Below are 24,563 nucleotides of genomic sequence, written 5' to 3' on the forward strand. Positions count from 1 at the left end.
GCCCCACTCTTTTCCTTAAAATACATGATATGGAAGCAACAAATTGAATTGAAACAAGCTATAATACCGTATTAGAAAAAACAGAGAGAGAGTCGAATAATATTGCACACATAACACAAAACCACACTTCATTACTTTATTGATCACAATAGTTACATATATAGGGTATAGAACACAAACTTTGGTGAATCTAGATCCTAAGAAAGTGGATTTATCACTTAGACATGATAGAACTACAACTCATACACATTGGAAACAATTATTTCTATATTGACACCTCAAGACTCAACAATTATTTCTATATTGACACCTCAAGACTCATGATCATGACCTGTAAATCACATGACACACATGACAAACAAGGAAGAACTACTTCCAAGACCTCCAATTAGATACAATATTTAGAATAGAAATTCTAGTATATAATACCAAAGGTGTAGAACAATTTTTTATGACATCCAAACTTCATACCAAATCTACTCCCCTCATCTATTTTTCCATAGTCATTCTAGAATGTCTTTCTCAACTTCACACAATTATCTTTGTTTGTTTTGTATTTATAATTGGATTTGTAGTAGTCCCTTAGCCTTACCAAGAAAAGAAAGAGTAAAATATTCAATAAAACAATCAATTTTCTATATTATTTCATCAATATGATATTGGAGTAAGCGTTCCCTTTCTCATTTTTTTTTACCACACTGAAATATAAATAACATATATCACATTAAAAATCCCTTTAATCATGATAATGTTGTGGATGATATATCCAATTCACCAAAAACAACAAGAACTTACACGTAACTCCAGTTGCATAATTAATTTTCTTGAATAATCTTTTATTTTTTATATTTATTATATTAAAGTTTCTATACACCAAGTTAAAAGTCTATACACACAAGGTAAAAGAGAGATGTCAAAATGCTTACCTTGTGACACCAGTAAACTTATAACAATTTTAACAAATTTTGGTTTTATAAATATAAAGCATATATATCAAAGAATTCATCTCTCTAAACATATTATTGAAATTCACATGTATAAATCGATACATTTTATTTTCAAGGGTTTTTTTTTTTAATTGTGAATTGAAATAAAAACAAATTCAGAAAACCTAACATTTTTAAATTTCAAATACTCAATTATAAAAATATTATTTTTGAATTGATTCAAAAATATATATAATATTTTTAATTTAATGTTTACTTAAAAAATAACTTATTATATTATAAATAAATTTAAGTTAAGAAACATAGAATAAATATTCTTTCCAATGTTAGTTTTATATATATATATATATATCTTAATAAAAAAATTTATATAATTGAATAAATTTTAACCTTTTACAATAAAAATATCATGGATTAAATTTGACAATTGTTTATCCGTATTTTGTTTATTTAATCATCAATTACTAACCATTTTAAAATTTACATGTTATTAATGACATTTACCTAATTTTTCAAACCGTAAATTTGATGAATGAGTGTATTAGCAATTTCAAATAAAATTATAGAAAGAAAAGAAGCCACTGATTCCTTTGGAAGAGACTCCAAGACTAGTATTTCAATATGCAACACCCACAATACTAAGACTTTAAGATGAGACTTCAAGATAAGCATGAACTCATTTGTTATATGTCATTTTGTCACATCTAGTTAATAAGCCTACAAACTAGATCAATCAACATCCATGGACACCTTGTCATCATCCCTACACAAATCCCTAAGCATGACTCTCCAAAATCCCTAAGTTTCTGACCTTGACTTATTCATTTTAGTGTTTTTAAGGCCCAACGCAACCTGGCCCTTTAGGGATCTGCGTTCAACAAAAAATTGCTCAGTTATGTACCTGCTCTGATCAAAGCAGGTTGTCCCCTACTGAGGGTGCATTGATTCTAGAAATTCGGGAAAAATAAAAATAATCTCAAAGCTTCCTCTTCTAGAAGCTTCCAGGAGTTGTTGGAACCATTTACCTTAGATAATAACTTTGAATCCTATCTAATCCTACCTTGGATATTTCACCTCTTATCCCTTGAGCTCAACCTCTTATCAAGAGTGGATCTCAAGCCTAGATTGGTAAATGGATAAGAATTCCTAAAATACCATCCTCTCTACCATCTAAAAGCTAGAGCTTGGCCTTTGGAGATTGATCATACTCGTATGTTGTTGCTTTAATCAGAAGAGAGTTATCATTCCCATGCACTAGGGTGACCTTGAGGTGTATATTGTGACAAGGAAGGACAAGTAAACTTGGGAGATCTCTACAAGATTAGCTTCCACTTTTGGTTGTAAACTCTCTCCTTTCATATTAATAGAAAGAGCATAACATTTTCCAATATGTGTTATGTTATGCTCACATTCATATATTTCAATGTTATGTTGATCCATTAAATAGAGTGATTGGATAATGCCACATAGATGTCACAAATCATTGGCTTGTGTTGATATTTTGTGCAGGTTCTAATTTAGCGATCAGAGCTATGGTTGGAGCTTACAATCCAAGAGGAGAGAAGAGCTTGTGATAGATCACAAGCAAGCATATTTTCATTCTCCAATTTCTCTAAGGAGAGCTCTCCTTTTTTTTTTTAGTTGTTTTAAACTAGGCCAATAGGTCTAGGGAAGATTCTTCTATCAGCATTTGTAGATTTTGTATAGAAAATTGGCGACTCCACTAGGGATAGATTCATTCCCTTGGTGGTTTCCTTGACTTTATCCCTTGTTACGCCTCTTGAACAGACCTCCAGTGCCTCACTCAGTTTGAATTGACCATAGGAAAACCTTTAATTGAGATGAATTTGATTTTTTGTGTCAGAAACTCATTTTTCCTTGAGTGTTGCAGAGAACCCTAGCCTTCTTTGTACCTGCATTGCAGAGAACTAGTAGCTTATTTGCACTTGCTCTCACCCCTATTTCATGAAAAAAAATCCTTTTCATGCTTTTATCTTTGATTAACTTAGTTATAGTTGGTCCTCCTTATGTACGTGAGTGCTTTTAGCTCTCTTAGAAGCCTTCATTTTGTCTGATTTTGGTTTTGATTGCCTTTGATAAGGATTTGTTTAGATTTTTCTTTGTTCTTTTCATTAGGTCATTAGCAAACTGATTACTTGATCATTGGGTTGCTTGAAGGAATTGGTGTTTTAGTCATCGTTCTGAAAAGTACTTTTTATCAATGATTATGCAGATATCTTAGTTTTCATCTGAAAATTAAGTGGAATTGAAAAGAAAAATCTTATGCATCATGCATTGCATCTAGGGTTTTGTGAGTGAAATTGTATTTAGAAGCAGTTGCATTAGGGGAATTTCTTAACAGTATTGTTTGTTGCATCTTGTATGTTGAATATTATGTGTTCTCTTCTCTCCCATATATAGGTTTTCATTAAAAATAAAAGTTTCATTTTATCATGCTAGCTTTCATTCTAGGATATTCAGGTGAAATTCGTGGTGAGACTTGAAAAACGAAACTTAACTCAAGAGAAACTTTAAAATTTATTGAATCAACCTAAGGAGCATTTGTAACATTAATGCAAGCATCTAGAGGTCTAGTCTAGAGATGTGTTCTGGCGTCTATAAACATAGGAGTTGTCATTTTTTTCCAGCATTGCATTCCAATGGTGATATCATGTTCCACGTACATAAGTGTATCGAATCGTTCTCCACGTACCTCCAGGTATATAACTGTCTGACACTCCATAGATGAAAATTATATGGGAATGCTCTCATTGTATGGTTACACATTAGACACCACTAACACAGACTACACTTCCACATACTGTTGAAAATGTTTTTTAATTCCACCATAGGTTGCTATCCTCGCCATAGATAACTAAGTCGGATGCCTTGTACACTCTGATACACCAAACACAACATTCAAGGAGATTGCCTTCCCGTACGTAAATCCTTAGTTCTCCATTGTTGTATATTGCAGTTCACAATTGGTTGGTAAACCTTTATGCCTATTTTACCCTGTTTGAATTATTTTGTGTTAATGATTAAAATGTATTAATCCAATGTGGAAGAAGAAATCCCTTTACCCCGTTGTTTGCATAGGATCAAAATAAGCCTCCTCTTCGACCTAAGGAAACTCTTGGTTGTAGTGAGAAGCATAAGAAAACACAAAATACCAAGTTTAGTACTTTAAGAGCTATTACTTTTGGTCCTCCATCTAAGATAGATCCACCAGAATCATATTTTTCTATGAGAATGGAGACCGATATTACCTCTCCACTGGCTGGTGAATCTGACATAGTCAACATTGAAGCACCTTAAATCTCATTACCTAAGGTTATTGAACTTGGCTATATTGAATCAGAGACAACTCAACCTGAAGTTATACAACTTGAGGTGTCTTAGGCATCTACACCTATAACTTCACGACCTTATTATTCTCTTCCTTTGTCTCAGACACAACCCCAAACTATATATCTTGGACCTGACGGTGAACCCCTTCCACCTAGTCTTGTGAGTATCGAAGAGATTCCATAGGAAGAGCCTCAACCCTCCTCTCTCATTCGAGAAAAGGCTCATTTTTATCAGGGCCAACCATTTCCTTCTCCTCATACTCCATTTCAGCATCCTTTGTATGATTCTTTTCCTTTCAACTCACCTTTGAGTGTCCCTTGGCAATCTTCTTTGGGATAGATAATCATGATTGAGTCTACTATGGTTTCCCAACCTGTATGTACTACCATGGCTGAGGCAACCTAAGTTTCAACCTCTTCCATGTTTGTAACAAAACCACAGGAACATTTGTATGGTGGCCCATCTATCATCTGTGATTACCAATCTTTGTCTGGTACCTTCTCTGGTGCAACATCTATTCCATGGACCTCTCCCATGACATCTACATCTGGAATTCCATCTAGCAGTTCCTTAATGAGCGCTACACAGTCTGATCCTCTTCTTCCATCTACAACTATAGTTCAGCAGCAGACTGGTCCTTATGTTAGTGGACATGGTTATCTACTATAGCCCAATCCATCTCCTGTTGGGATCACTCCTCTTGGGCAGAAGTTTCCTTCGTATTATCCTCCTCTTTCAGTAGGGGAGTAACCTATTGTAGGTTCATTTCCATCTCCCCAGGTTATTTCTCAGCCTCAAATGAATCCTCCCTATCCAGTAATGCCTGGTAATGTTTGGAAACCTACTATTCCTATCCAACCTGGTTCATTTGTGGCTTCATATCTAGTCTCTCAACCTGTTCCACCTACTTCTCAGATTTCTGTTCAATAACCCATATATCAAACTATTTAAATTAAATGAACGTGAGACAAAATTTATAGGTGGTACTTTTAACTCAACCCATTCCATGGGTATCTAGCACATCTCAAGCCATGTATACCTAGCCTCTTCAAGGTAACTTACAATCACAATAGTTTGGGGAAGTCATTCCTCAAACTCAAATGTCTCAGACTGTGTATGGTATGGTTCAATCACAACCTCAACCAAAACCACCTTATGTTGGGATGATGGAAAACCCCACAAGGAAACAATATCTATTGTATCAAGGTATTCCTCAAATGCCTTATGGTCAACATGTCCAATCTCACTTGTTTCAACCTTTGTAAGGTTATCCTAGAGCTAGATAATAGGGTTAAGTGTATACTAGATATAAAATCCTCCCTATCTTGAGACAAAAATACATGTTGCTTAGGCTATCCCATATTACCAAAGATATCCTCCACTGGAACTTAAGAGACAGTTGCTATTTGTAGCAACTTTCGAATCATCGGATTTGACTAGGCTGACCAATGATCCCATTGCTCTTTCTCCTTGATGGTTGACTATTCCTACCAAGTTTCCTTCTGGTATTCCTAAATTCAATGGAAATCACTAAGAAGACCCATCTATGCACATAATGACTTATCATTTTTGGTTTTATTCAAACTCCCTCAATGATGATTATATCCATTTGCATCTTTTCGAACGTACACTCACTCGTACGACAAGTAAATGGTACATTGAATTATATCGAGTTTCGTTTGATAAATTTAGTTCCTTGGCTACCACATTCCTAGCACATTTCCAATTACCCATTAGTTATGAGACTGGAACATAACTCTTAACCAATCTTAAAAATAATAATGCCACTCACATCCCGATCATATTCATGATTGGCAACATTGTCATCGTTTCGTTAAAACTTTTGTTCCTAACCAATTGTTAGATGAATGGTTCATTAAGTCTTTTTTGACATCTATCATAGAAGATGTAGCCAAAGGCGGAGCCATAGCCGAAGAGCAGATGATTTATCATGCCCAATACTTGGATCTCATATATACTCAATCTAGCACACTTTATGATAAGATACCAAATTCTCCGCGACTTACCAATATTGTTTCTAAAACTATTGGTAAAGAATCACATGTTGTCGATGGCGTGATTGGTTCTACCATCCAACAGTCAATGAATAAACAATATGGTATAAATCTTGTTGTCACCTATCAAAGCTCTCTTTCCACTCCTATGGCTTCTACTTCTGATGTCAATTTCATTCAATCATCCAATGGAAAATCTCTGGAACCAAGAAGTAATAAGAAAGGAAAAGAAAAGAAGAAGAAATAATATGCTCCATAAGATAAAAAAAAAAAATCAGTCTCCTAAAGAAAAGAGGAAACCTCATTACTCATGTCTGATTTGTAATGAGGAACATTTCACTCGTAATTTTCCGCGCCAAGGGGAGTTGAATCAATTCCTTAAATCATCTACTACACCATCTGTGTTGATGGACCCATTTCTGAATCAGGAGACCATTATGGTTTCCCAGGACCACAATTCCTCTAACTCGGTTTTGATGCTTTCCTCTACTAAGCCCAAAAATGAAGCTATGGTGGCTACTCGAAGTAAGGACTATGGTAATATGAATCCTTTGAATGGTCAGGACACTGATCAACCTGCCAGTTCAATCAAATCTACATCGGATCCTGCTCCTAATGTCTTACCTACTAAATTACGATTAAGCCTCCCAAGGATGTTATCCATAAATTAACATTCAACCCTCATGTGAGATTTTCTTAGAATTATAACATAGTTGAGGATCTAGTTTAGGCTCCATCAGCTATGTCAACTCTTGAGGTGTTAAAAAAATTCCCCACCCAAAAGAAGGCTTTGCTTTCAGTAATTGGATGTATTGATCAATTAGATTCCAACCTAGTAGTTTTTAACCATGAGAACCATACACCTCGACTTCCAACTCAATTAGCTTTATGATCCATGTTTTTGTTCGTGGTAAGAATATCCATTGTTTCATTGTGGATGAAGGAGCCTCAACCTGTATTATGTCCATGTCCTGCTGGAAGGCTATTGGTTCTTCACAATTAAGTCAGTCACCAAGCACCCTGAAAGTGTTTAATGGAAGAACTTATACACTGTGCGGGATTTTGAATACTCTACATGTATAATTAGGCAGAAAGGTTGTATCAGTAGAAGTCGAAGTTATTGATGAACCTCTAGATTATAATCTTCTACTGGGTCATATGTAGGTCTATTCCATGGTTGTAGTTGTTTCCACATATTTTATAATGATCACTTTTCCACATAAAGGCAGTGTCGTAGTCATCGATTAATATTTTCCATTGATTCTTCAGTTACTGGAAATGTCCCTCTCGTGGGGGAAACCCCTCACCCATATCAACATGTTGGGGTTGGACTGCTTAAGGATTTCTCTCTCAAGGGAGCCTTTTTGCTTCCCCCTCCCTCACTTCCTAAAAAATCTACCTCGTTTTCCTATATTAATATGATATCTTCTTGTATTTCCCTAGTTGATCCATGGGTAATACCAAACCAATCTAATATCAAAAAATTTTGGTGACTGTATGGAACTCAGCCCCATTGAGCTATATTATGAAGCCATCTATTTGCCTTGTGCGACCTACTGTGATCCTTCCTCTTTGATCAATTGGTTCCATCATTCTTTAGGTTATGGTGCATTGTCTAATCCTTTCTCACATACATTTTCCACTGATGTGAGAATCATAAAGATCATGATGCTGAATGATACACCATGGGAAGATCATCATCATCGTTACTCCTTTTCAGATTCCTTTGAGGACAATATTAATGAAATTTATTAACCCAATATCATTGAGTTACCTATAAATTTTTCATATATCTACGATGTCAATTCTGAGAAGAACTTATCGATTATTGAAGAGACTCTTCCTCTTGAAATTTAAACTAAACTCAAAATTGTTGAAAATCGACATATTGGGGCGTCTTGTTCTCCTGATGAGGTCAAGACTTATAAATCCCTATTCCAAGAATTCGTAGATGTTTTGTGTAGTCTTATGAAGAAATTTATGGTATCAATCTGAACATCGTTGTGCACGAAATTAAAACGTATCTTGATGCTAAACCAGTTTGACAACACCTTTGTCCTAGTCATCATAAGAAGGTCACTACTACTAATGTTGAAGTTGAAAAACTTCTATGCATTGGTTTCATCTATCCCATACCTTTAGCTAATCGTGTGTCTAACATTTTTCCTATCATGAAGAAACAGGGAACAATCCATGCGTGTGTCAATTATCAAGACATAAATCAAGCTTATCCAAATGAAAACTATCCCACCCCATTCATCGACTAGATCGTTGATGATTGTTCTGGTTGTGAGATATTTTCATTTATGGATGACTTCTCCAGCTATAATCAAATCAACATTCTCATGATGAATCAACATAAAAATGCATTCATTTGTCCATGGGGCACATTTTCATATAGAAAACTCCCTTTTGGATTAAAGAATGTTGGGCTACGTTGTAGAGGGAAATTAATTATGTCTTCAATGACATCAAACATATTGTGCAACCTTTTTTGGATGATTTTCCTGCTAATTCGCGACATTGGGTTGATCAACCAATGCATCCTAGGGTCATCGTTTTACGATGTAGACATTATAACATTCAACTCAATCCGAACAAATATGTGTTTTGAGTAAGCTTCGATTGTCTTCTCGATTTTGTTATATCAAAACAAGGAATTCATATTGATTTGTTGAAATTTCTAGCAATCATTGATCTGCCTACTCCTTCTACCCTCCTTCAGCTTCAATGATTCCAAGGGAAGGCTAAATTTCTTCGGAGGTTTGTTCCCAACTATGCGAAACTAACCAAAGGATTTAATCGCTTGTTAAAGAAAGGGGTTCCCTTCCATTGGGATGACATTGCTTAAAAGGAATTCGATGACTTGAAAGATGTACTGATTCAGGAATCCTCGTTATATCCCCCAGATTACCAACACGATTATTTCTTATACCTCGTCGTTGCATTTAATACCATTTCTATGAGATTGCTTCAAGAGGATGATGTAGGAATTTAAAATCCTATTTATTACTTGATTTAGACTCTCAATGATACCGAAATCAGGTACACCCATGTTGAAAAGTTAGCTTTGGCGACTGTTCAAGCTGTCAAGAGATTTCACCATTACATTCTGCTCCACAAAACTATGGTTGTTTTGGATTGCAACCCCATGACATACATATTATCATGACAATTATTGGGGGGAAATAATCTAAGTCGATTGTCATACTACAAGAGTTTGATTTTTAAGTCATCAAATCCAAGTCAAAGAAATCATTAGTTTTTGTTGAGCTAGTTTGCGACCTTCCTAATTATGAATCTACAATAATATTTAGTGATTTTATACCAAATGATTCATTTATTTTTATCTTGTCATCTGACCCATGGTATGGAGACGTGATTATATATCTCCAAAACCAGAATTTCTAATCCAATACCTCTCGCTTTGATGAGGATTGTTGCATGGTAGTGATAGTCTCATGGAGCACAAGATTCTTTGCGACAATTTCTTACACATCACTTCAACAAAAGTACAACATTTGACAGGGGAACAGGTGGTTAGATCTTCAGGGTGTTCTTTAGTGAAAGGGGCAATTATAGGCCACAAGGACTGCATTTTGGAATGAACATCACTTACCCAACCCTCTAACTCATATTTCTCAATGTGCAACTGTGTCTGTACTAAAACGATGACATTTAGTTGACGTTGTTATTCATCACAGGAAACATGGAGATTTGTGCAACGAGTCTCGGTCTGAACTAGATGGTTCTCTAATTGAGAGATGGAAGCATGAATGAATTGGAACAACTGCAATGAATACCATGTACTAATGGTGTCCACTGAAGTTGAATATGTCGTTAGAAGTCACAATTGCAGTGGTTGGCCACTAGCAACCGAGCACTCTGAGTGTGAAGATTCTGGATATAGGGTACCCTTCTAATTTTATTAAATTCTATTAAGAATATGGATAGAAATAAATGTAATGAGGTCATGTTGTTGGGCTACAAGGGAGATTACTTGATGAAGCTACTTTGGATATTTCATGAAATCAACAACTTACTTAGGAGAGATGAGCGAAGTGGTGGAAGAAGAGGTAGTGAAAAAGGAAGAGCGGTGGATGGTGGGGGATTGGTAGCAGCAAGAAAACTAAAAAAAATAATAAAACTGGTATCGATTTCCATGTTTTCCAGCTAATCGGCAATAATGGGTGAATTTGGGTGGTTAGATAAGGTTGCTTCTATTAAATGAGCTAACTCATCGGAAGTAGTATGTGGGGATGGTGGTTGTTCTTCATCAATGGGAACAACAAGATTAGTGGATGGTTGGCTGACATCAAGGCCGATGATGATGGAGGAAAAGGTAGTAGCAGGTGGAATGGTGGTTGTGATAGTGGGTTGTGTAATGGAACAGGGAAATAAATCCTCATATTCTTTGAGCATATCAAAAATCAAAAAATTCCTAAGTGTCTTGATCATCCCAATATTTCCCAATAGAAGAAAGCTTCGTTTTATCTTCTATCATGATATTCATCTTCTTCAACTTAATGGGTTATAGGTGTGGGGCATCATGTAGAAGATCCTATTTTATTTTCCGTTCCTCTTTAGACTCTTTAAAGGAAAAATGTTTTAGCTCCTCCAGGTCATCATCTCTATCTTTATTATTCTTACTACAAACAACATCATGGAAACCTGATTCATATTGGTGTGCAAAATACCCATACCTGTTGCATTCTTCTAAGATGTCCACACCTAAAATTAATACTCCTCTAATAGCTCGAAGGGCTTGTGCTATCCTTTGATCAACATTAGAAAAATAAAAGTCTCTACAAAACTAGGTAGATAACACATCCCAATTTGTTGTTTGGCATTTCAACTCCTCCTCCAAATACCAAGCTTGTGGAATGTCTCCCAAGGAATGGATAAATAAATGTGGCTACATTTTGACTGTTGGCCCATCATCCCCCCATACAAAACATCAATGCTCAACATGCTCTTGCGGACAAGTATGACGATAATAAGTGAGGCTTTTACTTAAAATCTCACTTAGAGGAAGAAACTGATAAAGCAAGACAACCTTAATTGTGCTCCAATCTTGAATTTGATCCCAATGGGTTACCCACCATCTTGCAGGGGTTTCTTGCAAAGCAATACTCATGAGAGGAACCTTTTGAATTTATTCTATGCAATAATCAACTTATTTAATAAATTTACAACAGAATTAGTACCAATGAAGATAGGAAACTTGTGTACCTCAGTAAAATCTAGTGTACACATCGAATAATGGAACAATGCCAGGAATGAATTTCATGAGCTCCTTGTTATCAATCTTCCATCATAGCATTACAACCAACTTTAATAATTTGAATACTTCACCAACTGGTAGCACCAATTGTCGTGGGGTTAATATAATCTTCTTGCCTCCCAGTGGTCAGTTGATATAATTGGTCCAGTAAATTAGGTGACTCAAGATCCTCCACTGGTTCAGTAAATCTCGAGCCTTGATAAGGATCAAAAGGTTGTATGACTCACATGCCATCTACTTCAAAATTCATAGTTTCCCGCTTCAATTCAATGACTTCATATTTTTCAAAAGCCCAGTCGATGCCCAATAAAGCTCAATATAGATATCTATCCCCAATAATGTCAATAACTTGAAAATCTACATATGTTTTGACACCGATAAGATCAACGTCAACATCCTCTAGTCTTCCAATTGGAATAATACAATATTGATTTTTCATTTGCAACTGAATAGGGGAAAGAACAACTTGGGTTTTCTGAGGGATTCCCAGGTTTTTCTCGGCATAATATTGACAACCAAGCCCAAGTCCAACATGGAGTGCTTGATTTGAAAACTTGATATCTGAGTGTCTACCCAGAACTGCCTTCCATTTCACTTCTTACTCCACTGTACTTGTCTAGAATTTTGCTCAAGTAAATTCACGGAAATTGGTTCTTTAAAAAACACATCATCCTTAACAATATCTTTTAACCTTTTCCACAATTGAGCAATGAGTTGTTCATCATTCATAATTTGTAGAAATAGCTTAAACCAATCCATTATTGGTTGGAAAGGTTCTAGAGAATGTCCCTCATCACAGACCTTTACTTGCTCCTATTATTCACTGTGAGATCCTTGTGAAGAAATCAATTGACAGAAAAGTTTATTTGCGTCCCTATAGTATTAATTGTGGTAATTTGGATCATAAGACTTCTTTGGAGATTCAGGTCTTATGATGGTTGGTTGATTAGGAGTTCCAACATCGACTATGGTCTTCTTTCCTCCTCTTGTAGCAACATTGATATTAGGCTGCGTTGTAGGACTAGGACCCCGAGGCTCTGCACATACCAAATTAGCTCCTTTAGCCCGGTTGTGCTCCTCCCAATGAGCAATAAGTTTAGGAAAATATTCAGTTGCATGGTTATTCACTCGACAATATGAACACCAAGGTATTCATGGCATATGGAATTCTCTTGCCCATCCTTCCTCCCTTGGGAGCTCCCCCTACTCATCTCGAGGAGTCTCATTGATACAAAAGGCTAAAGGGTGAAGTTGGTCAGCTAAAGAATCCAAGGACCGATATTGATCCATATGATGGTTGAGCGATCCATAAAATTCACAGAACAAATTATTAGGAACATTGGGGTACTTATGCAAAATTGGACATCGGTGTGGTGAATGGCCAAAACTTTAAAATATCTCACAATAATCATTGCTAGACAAACCTTGAGGATTTGGAAATGATTGAAATTGTGTATGGCCTGGAAAAGGAAGAGCAGATGAAATTTGTGCAACTTCGAGTGATTGCAGTAGAGGAGGTACCATTAGGCCACTAGACAGTCCTAGTCCCCTCAGTCACAAGAATTTTGTGACAAGATTTCCTTCCACCTAATAGTGAGTACACCAAATATGAGGTATCGTAGGCCATAAAGGTGCAATATATTTTAATCTATTTATCAAGGTAGAAATTCGATTCTGATGGCCCACAATAGCAGGATTTGTTTAAGAACCATTGGTTCTATAGTCTTGCAGATAACTGACCATAGCTTCTATCTGCATCACTTGTTCCAAATCATCTTAAAGTGTATTAATCTTGTGCTGAGACAAAGGAATGTGATCCATTGCTAACAGGGCCTTAATGAAGCAATCTCTTTGATGATTCATATCAATGGGGCAAGAAAAATTGTTGATAGCATCTTTAAAACGCTGCATACATTTCCAAGCAGATTCTCCCTCCCGCTAGAGAATTTCCAACAATTGCCAAACCTTGCTCATTTGACCGAGGTAACTTAAATTTATGAATAAACTCTTGTTTGACTAGATCCATAGCAACATTGGGGTTAGCATTGAGGCATTTGATAAACCACTGTAGAGCTCTATCCCGCAATGTAGTTTGAAATTCAATAATCTTAGTTGCATAAGGGGTCTTTCGAGCTCTCCATATAGATTTGCATAAATACTAGTGTTGTTCGACATCTTCAACTCCCCTTCATGGGAATTCTGGGTATCTGGTAAGTGAGTCAACTGTGACTCTGAGCATAGTTGATTGTCTTGAGGAAACAAGTTTAAATCCTTGGGAACTTGGTTGAGAACAGCTAGCTAAACTTGGCTAGCCAATACTACTAAAACTACCTTTACCCTTATATCGATTATGCACTAGCTGGAATTTAATAATATTATGTACCTTAGAAAAGAGAAGATCGTGACTTTGATATGGCACCAGGGGAAGGTTAGGGAGAGGAGGAGTCATGATGTTGTATTGCGGGGTTCTATATTCCGGTACTGAATCATCCTCAAAGAAAAGCCACCTCATCGAAAAGTGTAGATCATCATCTACTGTTGTGTTCTCATCTGGTAGTATATTCCATTGGTCAGTTGACTTAGGTGTTAAAAATCCTTCTGAGTCCATGTTTATTTGAGTATCCACTTCTAAACTTTCCACTTTACTCCCACTAGCAGCTCCTATTTTTCCAGAAAAATAACCTTCTTCCTCATTTCCTTTCCACAACTCCAAAGTCTCCATTTACTTATTATGCACCACCAAACTTATTACAATGTCTTATATGTGCTACAATTCCCTTCTTCTAACCCTGACTTCCTACAAATTCCTTTCTTGCCACTCGTCATCTACTCTTGCCCTCGGCAATGCTCTAAAATCTCTCACCTTCCATAACTCTTCTTGATTCATTATAATAACTTCTTCATTCTCCTGCATCTGCACGCCATTCCTCTCCCCTAATCCATTCCCCCAGCACTAAAAATTTAAGCTTCCATTTGACCTTGTGGAGATACCAACAAGTTGTCTTCAACCATTAGTACTTTAATCCAAAGTGGAATCTCTTTTAGCATTCATCCCATTAGCCCAACTTTTAATATGGATTTTGCATGAGAGAAGGATTGGTGATTCTCAAATTCAATGATGTAGCTCTCAAGAGTCATGTGAACCCAAAAATTGACAACTCGCATTAAATATGGATCCAACCGATGAAGATACACCAGATAAGCTAAAGTCCAAGTTCTGTGCAACATCAACCGTGTCACAACAGCCGATTTATGTTGAAGTCAAGTCAACCAATTCTGTAATTCCTTAGGGAACCTTCACCAAAATATCTCGTATTGATCACAAGTAGACTTAGCGTACAAAACCTCCTCTCAGATCCAATGTTGATCCTTCTATCTCAATTCTTCTTGTTGCAAAAAAAAAGTGATCAACTTTCTAATGCCACCATTCTTAGATCTCCTGACCAATATACCTTTGTCACATGATCTAGATCCCCTAAGAATCTTAGGGTCACAATAATTGAACCATTTGTTGGTAGAAAATTTTATATGAATAATGACCCAGTGTTTGTCCTAGGGTGCCAACAAAGATTTCCGCGTAGTCTAGCGCTTTGCCAGCATTTTCACTCCCTTGGATCAAGGGAGTGTCTCACGTGAGGCGAGCGAGAACCAAAGATAGATAGAAGGGGATATAGAATTATATATTATGCATTATGCGCAATCATCCATGCATTCATTCACAACAAGCTAAATTATGCATTTAAAAGAGAATAATCAACATACATAAATTTTTAAAAGGGGGTGTGACATGCATAAACCTGTGACAAAAATCCCATTCTCCTTTTATTATTAAACAACAATTCTTCAGTACAACTTATGACAAATCATAGACTTGTGCACATATATTACAACTCCAAATAACTATCAAAATACATAATACATAATAAAATCTGGCTACAAACAATCTTTCTTTTACACAACCCAGTTCTAATCTTTTCAATTCCATCTAAAAATTTTGCAAATCATTCTAAGCTTGTTTCTCACTACTTTTCATCTTCTTTTATAGCCCATGTTCACTTGATCTTGTCTTTGATACCTCTCTCGTTTGATCCACGATTTTTCAAAACCTTGAGCCATTACCTTGGTTTCCTATTGATTGTATCAAAATTGGTTCCAACATTTTCGGTGCACGCCCTTACTTTTCACCACGCAAGTTCCAAACCAAATATTCTGCTGCTGCTTTGATTTTTCGGTGCTCCACTTCCGATGAATTTATCCAAAATGTCCTCCATAACTTCTACTCCTTCAAAGCAAAGGATCAAACAAGTTCACTAATGTATCTTGTGAACACATGACCACATATGTGATATGCAGTCAACTAGTTGAGTCAAGCTATGGTTAGGCTAACAAAACTGTTTTGGAGGGAAGCTAAGTATGTTCTATAGTACCTCATAGGCAATATCCAATTTGGACTATCGTACAAATGGACAGAAGGAGTGAAGTTATGTGGCTTCACAGATGTAGATTGAGTGGGGATCCCATTAAACTGAAAGAGTACATCAGGTGTAATTTTTAGTGTTGGGTTTGCAATGATTTTTTGGAACAAAAAGAAGTGTAGATATGTGGTACTCAACTTGTAAAAAGTAGAATATATGGATGCAAGTCAAGTAGAATGTGAGGCAATCTAGATGATAAAGATACTTTGTTGGATTGTTTCCTCAGATGATGGATCCAACTATGATATATTGTGATAATCATAGTTGCATCAAGCTCTCTAAAAATCTTGTTTATCATGATCGAACCAAGCATAAAGATATTCGGTATCACCATTTACGGGATTGTGTGCAGAGGTGGATAATGTTGTTGCAATACATTTCGACAGAGGAACAAGATGCTTACATTTTGACAAAGGCCTTGTCAAGAGGGAAGTTCGAGTTCCACAGGTGTATGATAGGGGTGGTTGATAATCCCTTTTTTGTTGGGAGGGAATGTTGAAAATGCTAAAAAAAAATCTCTGTTTAACTTAGAGAATATTTGAATTTCCATTTCAACAGAAATATTGGAGGTATTTAACTGAGATGACATGGCACTTCTCACTTAGTTAACTACGTTAATTCAAGTTGGGGAAGCTTGAGTTCACTAGTATGATTGATTGCTAATTTGTAGCAATCTATTTCAGTTAAGTTGAGTTATGGTCAGTTAAACCAGTTCTAACTATTAGAAGAACTAATGGAGGTTAAGTTGTGGAAGTGTAACTTCAACCACACTCAATCATCAACCAGTTAACTAATCAACCAACCCAAAATAATTGATTCATGAAGGGAATTTAAGTTACCTACTTGAGTTGGAGATTCCAAGGAAGTGTACTATCATTTGTACACTATTTTGAAGTGTATAGGTGGTGGATGTAGTCAAAGGAACATCCTAGAGGAATTGCACAATTTAATTGAGGGAATTTCCTAAATAATAGGGTATAATTTCCTCAAGGAAAAATGCAAGGAAATAAGAGCTTGGAGGGCTTGAAAATTGGCTAAGTGTGTGCCAGGGTCAGTCAGTCAGGCAAAGGGATAGACTATACAATTGCAGGTTATGCTCAAGCTTGAGCAAGCATATGTATTTCATATCTATTCTTTGATTAATGCAATATAGATAGGAAAGGGTTTTGAGTAGTTGAGTTCCCCTAGATAAGTCTTTGTGCATGTTTGATAATTCTTCTTGCATGTTTTAATTTGTGTTCTTTATCGTGAATTGAATTCCGCATAATAGTAGAATAGATTTGAGTCTTGTGTTTTAGTAAATTTCACGAGCTATTTCAGATCTACACAATAATTTCTACAACTTAGATTTTTTATAGTCCCAAATCTGTGCATCCTAATCTCTCCATCTTCTCACTAGATTGTGGAAAAGTTGTTGAAGAGACCTATGTCCCCTATCAATATAATTTTCAAGAACAATTCAATATTTTAATAGTGTCATGAATTTTCTTATGATATAAACTTGATCCTTAGAGTGTATGACATCAAGCAAGGTTACCTAAAGCATGGAACCACAATGCTTGAGGTAAAAAATTTTCCTACATTGAAACTTTCCATATAGGACCCTAGAAGAATGCTTGATACTTGAATTAACAACAAAATTTGACACAATGATAGTTGTCGTGATTACAATTTTTCAGCTAATAGGTGGTAAAATGCTACCTCTTAAATTCATTGTTTTTCATTTTAATTGAGAGGAATTGATAACTCATTGGGGTTTCTTGGGCGAGGCCTACTTTCAAATCTAGTTTGTTGCTACTATATCCCTTAAATTAGTGCCAATAACTTGCCATCCAACACTTAGTAGGAATATTATGACTTACAAAGGTTAAGATGACTTAGAGCACCGAAAGAAAATCTACCTTTCTAACCTCATCATAATAAGCCAACATCTCAATATGAATTTGAATTTAAAAGAGAATATCATGAAACATACTTCCTACACATTAAAGCAAATCACCTCACCCTACATCTTAAATTTATTTGTTGCATCTCCATTCACTAGTAATTTATGGTGACTAAACATTACAGTATTTTATCTTTTGAATTTACTTCCAAACTTAAAAAACTATAAACTACAATAATACAATTTTGATATAATTATTAATCATAATTATAAACAATATTAATAAATGCATACATAAGTTTATTTATAAAAAAATATGAAATTTCAATATTCCTATCCTCTGACATCCCTAGCTTCTATACAAATCCATTGAAACCTTTAATTAAAACATTATGCATCCATGGAAACTTTTAATTAAACTATTATGCATCTATAGTACAACATTGTCTAAGATTACTACTTCGTCGGTATATGTATCATATCTATTGAACTTTACTCCTCAGATTTAGCAACTATGAAATTCTAATAAGTTTAGTTCTCAATTTAGATGTTTAGGAAATGAACTAAACATCTTTAAGTTTTCTTTATGTTTTCTCATCTGACTTTCTTCGGGATTAGTGTTCCTGGTTGCAGAGCGCAAACGATAAGATATAGTGGAAGTCCTGGGATTAGTTGCAATGAGTTCCTGCTCTTTTGCTTTCTCTTCATCTTTACTTTTCTTCGCCTCTGAAGAAGATAGGGTGGCGCAGTATTTCCTGCCCCCAAATGTGAAGTGCTTGTTGCAATTGTTACAATGGTATCTAGGTTGAAGAGTCTTTGACTGCTCAGAGTTGTTTATGGACCTAAATATGCACCCATCTCGCAACTTGCACGGAGGACAAACTGGTTTATATCTTTTGAATTAGTCAACAACTCTCTTTTTCTCCTCTTGGTTGGCTCTGTACTCTTCCATTGAAAAATTTCTTATGAAATCCAACATAAGAGCATCATGTGGCTCATGACCAGTGTCTTCCATTGTTGATAAAGTTCCAACTTCTTTTAAACTCAACTCCTGCAGAGGCACGAGCTCATTTCTAGTTACTGAAGACATCCAGAAGAAAAGGAAAGATATATTTCATACAGTCATCAATTTCCATGAAACATAAATTCATTTGAAACAATATTAGCTATATGATATCCGAGTTTAATTTAATGGTGTATTTTAGTTCAGTCCCAAACATGTGGTCCAACGGCTAGATGGGAAGGGGAGGTTTGGAGTGCCAGTATGTATCCCTGAGAGCTGCTTTAGGCAAGATTTTTTCAATTGGGAAAAAAAATTCTAAATCAAAAATATAATTGCTCACTTTACTCATATCCCTCAAAATTTCAAAATTTACATGGCCTCAACATTTTTTTTTGAGATTCCTCACATCCCTACCAATCTTCATATCAGTTCAAAATAAACTTTACCTTCTAACAGCCAAATTTCTATTACTATGCAATTTATTCAATCATTAAATATGCAAAATAACATAAATGACGTGTTAATAAACTTAAATTCCATTTATAGATCACAAATATGTAAATATGACTGTTAATATGTTTCACTTACTTGAACAAGCTTGAATTGCAAACCAAAAACTATGCTCAGTGTTATTTGACTATCTATAAATTATTATGAAACCTCTGCTAACTTTCTAGTTAAGTAAAGAACTAGTCTCACAGCCATATTCCCTGTTTGGAAAAGAAAGAGAGGAACAATATGAATGGATATTTTAATTAACAAAACCATCAATATATAAGCAACAGAACGCCACTAGTGTGTTTGAAAGAACTTGAATTGTAAATAAAAGAAACATGAATAAAGAGATAATAAGTTGTGAAAAAAAAAAAAAAAAAAAAACTTTTTTTTATGTTTTTTTACTAATGTTTTTTTTTCACTTTTGAAAAAGCTTGCTTTTGTAGTTTTTTTGCTTTAAAGGTTTTAAATTTTCATATTTACATATAATCTTCATTTTTGTTTTAAACAATGGTTAGTGTAATTTTTATTAATTATAAACAATATTTTTAATTATTAATATTTGAGTGTTGATTAAAGTAATTTATTAAGAATTTATCTTTTATTATAATATGTTTTTAGCTTTTGTAGTTTTTTGCTTTAAAGGTTTTAAACTTTCATATTTACATATAATCTTTATTTTTATTTTAAACAATGGTTAGTGTAACTTTTTATTAATTATAAATAATAATTTTAATTACTAATATTTGAGTGTTGATTAAAGTAATTTATTGAGAATTTATTTTTTATTATAATATGTTTTTTTAGTATTTATTATTTTATAGGAATTTTGTAATCGTAAGTTTAGTTTTTTTTTAAATGAGTGATAGTTTCATGTTTATTAATTTTTAAGTGATAATTTTATACTTGTTAAAAACTTGTATTTTTAATTTTAATAGGAGTTTTAAAAATTAGTTTAATTATAATTATATTGTTGTTTTAAAAGATTGTAATAGTTCGCCAGATGCGGGTGCGGATTAGATAGTGAGACGGCAGGTGGCTTAGTCACATGGCCACCTGCGTTCGAGCCACCGTCAACCTGCAGACGGCATTACTCTAGTGCATAGATCGGGGACTCCTCTGCAACTTTAAGTCTATGGCTTGGGCAAGCCTGCATACCTTTTCCCCACCCTCTCTGAATTGCTCTGCCTCCTTGATGTTGCGGAGCCGAGTTCACACACGACAACAGGAGGCGATGTCGACTCATCTTCGTACAAACCTTGAACTTCTTTTTCTTTATGTTTCCTCATCTGACTTTCTTCGGGATTAGTGTTCCTGGTTGCAAAGTGCAAACGATAAGATATAATGGAAGTGCTGGGATTAGTTGCACTGAGTTCCTGCTCTTTTGCTTTCTCTTCATCTTTACTTTTCTTCGCCTCTAAAAAAAGATAGGGTGGCGCAGTATTTCTTGCCTCCAAATGTGAAGTGCTTGTTGCAATTATTACAATGGTATCTGGGTTCTGGGTTGAAGAGTCTTTGAAGAAAAAAAAAAAATCTAAATCAAAAATATAATTGCTTACTTTATTCATATCCTTCAAAATTTCAAAAATTACATGGCCTCAAAAAGTAGATTCCTCGTATCCCTACAAATCTTCATATCACTTCAAAATGAACTTTACCTTCTAACAACCAAAATTTTGTTACTATGCAACTTCTTCGATCCTTAAATATGCAAAATAACAAATAATTTGTTAATAAACTTAAATTCCATTTATAGATCACAAATATGTAAATCAGACTGCTAATATGTTTCACTTACTTGAATGAGCTTGAACTGCAAATTAGAAACTATGCTCAATCTGATTTGACTATCTATAAATTATTATAAAATATTTGCTAACTTTTTAGCTAGGTAAAGAACTAGTTTGGCAGCCATATTCCATGTCCAAAAAAAAATATAAATGGAGAACAATATTATAATTAACAAAACTGTGGGTATATAAACAACACAACATTATTAGTATGTTTGAAATAACTTGAATTGTAAATAAAAAACATGAATATGGAGAAAATAAATTGCGATAAAAAACTCTAATGAGAAAAAAGTTTTGGCTTTTACCTCTATATATATTTCCTCTTTTGATAAAGCTTGCTTTTGTAGTTTTTTGGTTTAAAGGTTTTAAAGTTTCATATTTACATATAAGCTTTATTTGTGTTTCAAACAATGATTTGTTGTGTTGTGGGATTTTATTAACTATAAATAATATATTTAATTATTAATATTTGAGTGTTGATTAAGAATTTATTTTTTATTATAATATGTTCTTTAAAATTTATTATTTTTTTATAAAATAAGAAATTTTATAGGTGTAAGTTCAGTTTTTTTTTAAATAAGTGATAATTTTATGTTTATTGAAAATTTATATTTTTAATTTTAATAAGAATTTTTTTTTTCCCTTAAAAATTTTAAAGTTTCATATTTACCTATAAGGTTTATTTTTGCTTTATTTTTGTTTCAAACAATGGTTTGTGTTGTGTGATTTTTATTTACTATAAATAATATTTTTAATTATTAATACTTGAGTGTTGAGTAAAGTAATTTATTAGTCCCTGGCTGGGACTATTAGCGATCGATCGATCCTTGACCGAGCATTAGTTTATACTTTGACCGATTTTTTTTTAGTGATTTGGCATTTTAACCTAAGTTTAATGCTCCCATTTTCATTCAACAAACTTTTAAGCAAAGTTTTTGGTTCGGAAAACAATTGAGGTCTTATTGCAGCCTTCACGTCGCCCAATGCAAAAAGATTAACGCAATATCATCTTATCCAAAGTAGGCTTTCGAGGCAAAGTTTGCAATATGATCTTATCCTAAGTAGGCTGGTTGAAGCGACAAATTATTTTATCCAAACTTTGGTTGCCGACTTCCACAACACATCATATAGGCAAGCCACAACACGTCAGGCAATAACACGATCATATAGGCAAGCCACAACACGTCAGGCAATAACACGAATTTTGCATGGCATTAGCCACTTGTCTTCAGTTGGCCACTTTTTTGCATGGCAGTAGCCACTTGTCCGCCTTTGTAGTTTCGAAATTAAACATATATCCAAGAAAAAGGAGGATTGGTGTCAGCGGCGACATACAAATTTTATGTGCCCATCTCGCTGCTGGAAATTGATGGAACAGCTCGTGAATTTCGTTATCCGTCCGCCCAGGTTCGAAACTCTTCTCGTCTCTGCTGGTTGAGGCTTTTAATAAAATTTATGTGTTGATATTTAAGAGGTGTTTCGCACATATTGTGAGGCTAAAGTTTGTGTCTGCAGTGCCACATCCTCATTTGGCCAGTTTCAGCTTGTTTTCTCCATTTTTTTTCCTTCTGGATTATTTGTGGTCAATTTCTCCATTTCCCCTATAATTTCCGCGAATTGTTGTTTTTTATGGGGAAGCTTTCGATGTAAGAAGTTAGAATGGAATTATATCCTCATTTGAGTCTCTGCTTAGAAAACCGCTTAATAGCATTGGATTGGTCAAGACGTTTTGATTTCTTATACAATTACTGCAAATCATTTATGTTAATTTACTGTCTTTTTGTCGAGCATATGGCAGCTTGCCCTTTTACAGATTTAACACCGGCTATTCCAAGCACAAGACAAAGTTCAGGTTTGAAGCCTGTTGTTCCAATTTTGCGTTGGTTGTTCCAATTCTGCGAACTATATCAACCTGTTGTTCCAATTCTGCGAACTATATCAACCTGTTGTTCCAATTCTGAGCTGGTTGTTCTAATTCTGTGAGCTGGTTGTTTCAATTCTGTGAACTACATTGGACAAAGTTCAGGACATCAAGAAGGGAAAAATCCCTGGGTAAGTTTATGCTTTATTATTTAATACTAACTATACATTTTTTCTTCCTAAATTATATCAACTATACATTTTGTCCCTAAATTTCTGAATATTTCTGTTTGCCCAAAAATCACGGTATAACACCGGCTATTCCAAGCACATGACAAAGTTCAGGTTTGAAGTCTGTTGTTCCAATTCTGAGAACTACATCAACCCGTTGTTCCAATTCTGCGCTGGTTGTTCCAATTCTGTGAACGACATCAGACAAATTTCATGACATCAAGAAGGGAAAAACAGGTGAGTAAGTTTATGCTTTATTATTTAATATTAACTATACATTTTTTCAACTGTACATTTTGTTCTAAATTTCTGAATATTTCTGTATATATTTCTGTTTACATTTCTGAATTTGTCTGTGCATTAGTGGTGAACAAGCAAATTGAAAGCGCATTTGGGATTTCCGCTATAGTGGTTTGACTATGCCAAGAATATTTGCACTGGACCTGATTACACTCACTACACTCAGGTTGTATGGAGGACCACGGCCAAAGTTGGATGCGCCAAGATTATATGCAACTCAGGTGATACTTTCATAACGTGCAATTATTATCCACCAGGGAACTACGTAGCAGCCAGGCCATATTGAAATGAAATGAAATTAAAGGAATCCTGTAAATAAATAAGATATGAACACCAAACCTTCAACGCTACTATTGCGATTTCTCTCAATATTTATTCGTTCTCTCTTCATGTACTTACAAGCACTGTGAAACATTTCATATTATCTCAATATAAATATTCTTTGATAAGTAAATTTCACAGTATTTGCAGCTATTTATTTCTTATTCTTTAGAAGTCCTGGCTTTTTACACCGTTGCCATTAATACAATTTCTGATATTTCAATTCATACCGGCTTAAAATTGGAATTGGGTATTTATTCTAATACAATTTTTCTAATATTTCAATTCATATCGGCTTAAAATTGGAATTCATACCTCAATTTATCGTACCCAAGTATTGCAGATGAAAATCGATTTCCACGACCCAAATTATGTGAGCAATATTTTTATATTGCCACAGAAAGAATAAATCTCATTTGGAGTTTTATTTGCACAACTATGTTTTACAGCAGAGGCCGAGTCTCCAACAACTACGTTCTACAGATGAGAGCATTTATGTCTTGGTTGCAGAACAACAGGGGCCAAGTCTCCAACAGTAGAGAGCATTTATGTCTTGGTTGCAGAACAGCAGAGGCCGAGTCTCCTAACAGTTGAGAGCATTTA

The 24,563-nt window shown here is 34.8% G+C and overlaps 1 long non-coding RNA gene across 1 annotated transcript; it reads left to right on the forward strand.

Annotated features, from left to right (window-relative positions):
* Positions 1–22,562: 22,562 nt before the first annotated feature.
* Positions 22,563–23,864, forward strand: LOC149197549 (uncharacterized). The gene is made up of 5 exons (XR_016254770.1): positions 22,563–22,655; positions 23,047–23,100; positions 23,275–23,300; positions 23,454–23,576; positions 23,704–23,864. It is a non-coding gene; the product is annotated as an uncharacterized LOC149197549 (long non-coding RNA).
* The last annotated feature ends 699 nt before the right edge of the window (positions 23,865–24,563 follow it).

This window comes from Pinus tabuliformis, chromosome 2_2, assembly GCF_031772625.1.
Source record: "Pinus tabuliformis cultivar Carrire ecotype Pingquan chromosome 2_2, CPIR1, whole genome shotgun sequence".
NCBI lineage: Eukaryota > Viridiplantae > Streptophyta > Pinopsida > Pinales > Pinaceae > Pinus > Pinus tabuliformis.